This window comes from Canis aureus, chromosome 25 (assembly GCF_053574225.1).
Source record: "Canis aureus isolate CA01 chromosome 25, VMU_Caureus_v.1.0, whole genome shotgun sequence".
Lineage (NCBI taxonomy): Eukaryota > Metazoa > Chordata > Mammalia > Carnivora > Canidae > Canis > Canis aureus.
The window spans coordinates 19,946,033-19,951,959 of NC_135635.1; the positions used below are offsets into that span (position 1 = coordinate 19,946,033).

The 5,927-nt window shown below is 37.1% G+C and overlaps 1 non-coding gene across 1 annotated transcript; it reads right to left on the reverse strand.

The window, feature by feature from the left end:
• TRNAK-CUU (transfer RNA lysine (anticodon CUU)) lies at positions 1-73 on the reverse strand. Its single transcript has one exon. It is a non-coding gene; the product is annotated as a tRNA-Lys (tRNA).
• Positions 74-5,927: the final 5,854 nt, after the last annotated feature.

A 5,927-nucleotide genomic window follows, 5' to 3' on the forward strand; every position in this document is an offset into this window, starting at 1 on the left:
TGCCCAAAATGAGGCTTGAACTCACAACCCTGAGATTAAGAGTCTCATGGTCTACCAACTGAGCTAGCCAGGCACCCCATTTTATCCATTTAAAAACTGTACATTCTGTATTTAAATTTTAAGGAGTCTCTATGGCAGAAAACTTTTAAATACTCCATTTTAATTTCTCACTGCTTTGATTTCTAACTCTTTAGTCACATTCATTCCTTTCTTTACGACTATTTACAACTTATTTTCAATCCTGTGCAACTGAATTTTAGAAATAAGGGCATAGTCCCTACAAAGCATAAAAAACAATTTACTTTAGAGCCTTGCCTAAAACCTCTGGTATATACTTAAGGATACTATTAGTCTTCTTCTTTTTTTTAAAGATTTATTTATTTATTTATGATAGACATAGAGAGAGAGAGAGGCAGAGACACAGGAGGAGGGAAAAGCAGGCTCCATGCAGGGAGCCCGATGTGGGACTCGATCCCGGGACCCCAGGATCATGCCCTGGGCTGAAGGCAGGCGCTAAACCGCTGAACCACCCAGGTATCCCCACTTATTAGTTTTCTAAATTATCACTTCTTAGTATAGAATTACAATTAAGAAAATTTTATAATTATATGCTCAATAGAAAAATCACAATGAAATTGTGAAAAAACTTTTTCTCTATGATAAGCAGCAAACACCATGATGTATAACATACAAATGAAATGGTACAGTTAATTCCAAAATACACATATCACCATAAAGATCATTGTACAAAAGTTATGCTTGTGTGAAATTGGGAAGCTGATATAAAAAGGTATTATTTTGAAACACCAAGGCAACTGATAATGAAAACATATTCTCATACATTTTCAAATCAAGGACTGTAGCCATTAGAAGTGTCTTTCCCTTTTGTCATTTAAAGAATCAAATATGTTTAGATTTTGATAGGCAATTTAAAAAAATAAAATGTTAGTATATCACTTTGGAAGGGGGAGGCCCAGGTCCATGACACATTTCAGGCTACATTTTATGGAAGTATAGGGTTTTATTAAACTTCCTGTTTCTGCTGGCTGCTTGCTTGGGTAGCTGTGGAGGGCCATGTGATTATAGCAAATGCTGGATGTAAATTTATATCTTTGGCATAAAATGAAAGATAAAATTATCGGAAATCTGAAAATGTTTTTGCTTGTCTAACAATTTGATCTTAGAAGTTACTGTATACCACCTTAGAGAAGGAGAGGGACAGAATTAATGTCAATAGTCTAAATATTGGCTTGGGCTCCTGGCAAGTTTTCCATGAGAGGCAATGGAAGTGCAATTAATGCTTACCAGGAAGAACACTCAGATATTCTCCATCACAGGCCCACATGTAATCTGTGGGCTGGAAAGGGTTGAATGCTGGGTCCCCAGATAATTAAAGCAACTTGGCCCAAGGTAGCCTTAAATCTAGACACTAAAACTCAACAATTCTAGTTAAATTAGTAAAAAGTAAGAGTTTTAAATTTACATCTCAATTTTTGAGGATGAAAATAACTAATCAACACATGCACACAAGAATGGTTTCCCACTAAATGAAAAACTCTGCCCTGATATGCATAGTTTCTTTTTTTCATACTGAAACTTCTAGGCACTTATAAATCAGATACCCTCATTCTCTAACAATAAGGTTGTTGCCACAGCTGCACTAGTTCCATCTCCCCCTTCTCTGATTTTAGGGGGGACTAGAAACCAGTGTGGTTTGTTTTTGTACATAGTGACTTGGCCCAGATCACAGGAAGACCACAAGAGTCTGATAACACATTTGGACTCAGACTCCACACGCAAAAATAAAAACATACGTCCAAAAACCACTTTTTCACTCTCACTCCTATGCTTAAAACACCGAAGTTGTTGTTGTTGTTGTGGCTGTTGCTGTTGTTTGTGTTTCTTGCTCACACTACAATGCCCATGGTGGTCAGCTGGCTCTCTGCTCCTCACTCTCTACCTCCTGAGGGGACAGACAGTACTGCTGATAACTGAGTGCTGCAGAAGAAGAGGGGGAGCACATATTGTCCCTTAAAGCTTCCACATGGAAGGGACACATGAGACTCCCTGTCACATTTCATCAATGAAAGCAAGTCACATGGCTTTGTCTGAGTTCAAGGCGTTGGATATTGGAAATGAGTAGTACAATTTACCACTTTCTCTTTTTGTAACAGGCTGGGCACTTGAGGTATTAGAATATTTTTTTGGGACTATGTTCTACAAAACCTGAAAAGCAAAGCTATTTCCTTCTTCTTTCAGATGACAAATAAATGCACCTGGACCACTGTAAAGGAAATAGAAGTAGTAATTAAGTAAGAAAAAAGGAGTGTTCTTTGAAATATGGCTGCTTTTAGAGGTATCCAGTGTTTCAGAACATGAAATGCCATGGAGGCATACCAGTCCACCTTCAAAGCTTTTAAAAGGCATTTTTTGGAAATTATTCACTTTATGATTGCCTTACTCTTCTCTGACCAATCTTCATCAGTCTAAACCCAACCGACAGCCCTAGAAATTATATGATGCTAGTTTACTTTCATTGTATATCAGTAAATTATTTGAAGCATTTTATTATAGACTTGTTTATTTAAGAAGCAATTATGCCAGCCAAAGAATTAATTATGACACAGGGCCTGCCCTTGAGAAGTGAGGATTTAGGTGGAGGCAAGGTTAGAATGGAGAATATACACAGCAATTACTTAAGGGTTGTATTATGCCAAAGCATTTCCAAAGCAAATGGGTTTTAAATTTATTGCATTTGTTGAATCCTTCTTCAAATGAAATTTTATGTGTAGGTCAAAGTTATGAGACACATAAAAGCAGAACTCCTCTGACTGAAATACGAATGGGACACTATAAATCTCTCCTGCTAGGTCCCTTATCTTACTTCCTTACAACCCTTAAGTTTCCTCTATGGAAGTTCCTGGGGGTTTTAGAGTATAGCTCAGGGAGAAAAAAAGAGGCTTTTCTAATCCCTACTCTGTATATACATATGTTTATTTTGTCCAAATAGTTGAGAACAGATATATTTAATGTGTACTAGCCGTTTCCTGCTATATGGGTTGGGAAGGCTGTGCCACAGACTAGAATACAATTTTAAAGTAGAATTGAATGAGGGATAAAAAGAGGTAGATAAAAACAAGTGAAAGATGACAGTAGCAAGTTTCTTTCTCATTCTATTGCTGATCAACAAAGCAGATGTTCCAAACCCAAACTTCTATGGATAACTTTTTGTGATAATTACTGCCAATTTTGTTCCTCAATTCTTCCCAACTGACCACATCAACTGGTGTATACTATGGACACTATGCAAATGTCTACAAAACATTTGAAGATTTCACGTATTTAGTAGGAGGTCTTGTATATATTAGGGTATTCCACATAGGTCTTAGATTGTGATAAGTATAAGATAAGCTCACATTTTTAGAAGCTGGCTTTTCAAAATCAACCGAATTCTAAGAGACCAATTCAGTTTTGTTTTAGCAAAATCTGTGAGGTAAGTGCCTGAGTATAAAAGCTATCTGAAGGTTTAGATATTGAGGTTTTCCAGGAACTAGATGTTGAGGCTAGAAAAGAAAATGATAACCTCACTAATTTATTCTGTATTCACTTTCTTCTTTCTGCCATGTAAGTACTTAACAAAAATGATAGAAAGTTCATTTATAAGGGCAGGAAAATAAATAAGCATTTTTTTTTTAGTTTAGTTTAGAATTACGGGGTTCCAGAATTTCCATGACACACTGTTCAGATATGTAGGGGTTACATAGATGTCTGATATTTATATATCATTTTTGTCCTGCATGGTCAGATAATTCATGGACTTTATCATCCATTTGATTTAGAGGAAAATATCTTAAAAAGAAGTCAGCCAGAAATATGAACAGGTTATAATCCATGGGTAGCAAGGTGAAATTAGATTAACCAGAAACACAGAGCTTTCAACTGAGAAAAAAATCTAGGGAAATTAAAGAGGAAGGGTAGTAAAAATAGCTTTTGTTTAAATGTTCGAGATAAATTCAGCTTCCCAACTAAATATGTGTTTAGGAAAAAACTATAAAGAAGGAGAAAGTCATAGTAATTTGGTGGTAGAATATTATTAACACATGTTCCTTGTTGGGAGGATACACATTGATATTGATGTGTTGTTCCAATTTGTTTGCAGTCCCTCCAAACTGTCTGAGACAGCCACTACATAGGGCCACTACGTATGGTTGGGCAAGTTGTGCATTGCAAAGAGAAACATATCTAAGAGAGTGACATGGATGTCATGGATTTGCATATTTATTATAACAAGACTCCAAATTTTTAAAAAATATTTATTTATTTATTCATGATAGACATAGAGGGAGAGAGAAAGAGAGGCAGAGACACAGGCAGAGGGAGAAGCAGGCTCCATGCTGGGAGCCCGACACGGGACTCGATCCCAGGACTCCAGGATCGCGCCCTGGGCCAAAGGCAGGCACCAAACCGCTGAACCACCCAAGGATCCCCAACAAGACACCAAATTACTAGAAGATGTCATATGTGTTAGCAACAGTCCTACTATCTGTTATTTAAAAAGTGTTAATTCTTCTGTAGAATCACTGCAACTCTATCGAAGCAGTTCCTGGGCAACAAGAATCAATCATTCCTCATTTCCTTTTCTCTTCAGGCTCATAAATGAAGTCTAAAATGTTCATTAGAAAAAAAAAATAAATAAAATGTTCATTAGATCTTTTGAGTCTTTGGCATTCTAAAAGATGGCATCCAAAAGTTTGGGAATAAACCCAAAACAATCTGCTTTACTAACACAAGATGGGGATTGAGTCATTCCAAACACAAAAAGAATAACTGGACTTGGCAAAGGAAATTATTTTTTTCTGGATTGTTTACTGGCACATAGTAGCCACTCAAGGAAATATTTCTGGAATCAATTAGTGCCCATAGAAGCCATCATCTCTAGAATCATCCAAGATCTCCTTCATTTCAGGATCAGTCCAGTAGCTAAGTATTGGCAACTCATGTAGAATATGATATAATATCAATGACTATACTGGTGATGAAACTGATCATACATTATAGTGCTTTATATAGACTCCACCGAGTGATCTTTACTACATATCCATAATTTTCTAAAACAAGATTCTTCTCTTACATCTAGTCAGCTCTTCTCTTTTCTTTTCAGTTAGCCCAATGTCCAGTGTCTCACTGGATCTTCAGGCACACTTGACATTTTCATCAAGAGAAGGAAAATCATTTCAAGTCCAAAGGATAAGCACCATCATGCTAAAAGGTCATAAAACACTAGGAGTTGCTCTTTAGCCATAGATTTTGAAGATAAGTCCAAAGAAAACATGGGACATGGTTTGGAACAAGCTTGCGTATACTTCATCATCAGGGCTGTGGTACACAGTATGAGAAGGCTTCAGGGGGAATTCAAACACTAGTGGAAAGGAGGGTTTTGCTTGCATTGGCTATAACAAATATGTTTTTACAATAAACAAATGGGTGGCCATAAGACATGCATGTCTGATGTTGAAGGAAAGCCTGTTTGCACCAAATAAATTACAGAAACAGTTCAAGAGCAGTTCATCCTAGTGAAAATATTATCCCTGAACTACTGGCAGGGTTAGTGTCAGGTTAGGTTATCTTTTGTACGAATGCCAATTGCACTCGCTAAAACTGCCTAAGGGCGGTCTGTTGTAACTTGTATACATTTCAGTGTTTTTCAGAAACCATCCGCACTTTTTTATTTTGGTTACACACAAACTCCACTTACTTTTCTCCTCTAGGGATAGACTTCTCCCCCTGACTATTCTTGAGCTTGGAAATCATCCCACTGCCCTCATGTCCTCCTGCCCTACCCTATCTTATGTGACTACATTTCAAATGAATGCCTGGGATAAAGGCCAGGCTGATGGTTGCCAATCCTGTACAAATCACAGAGCAGA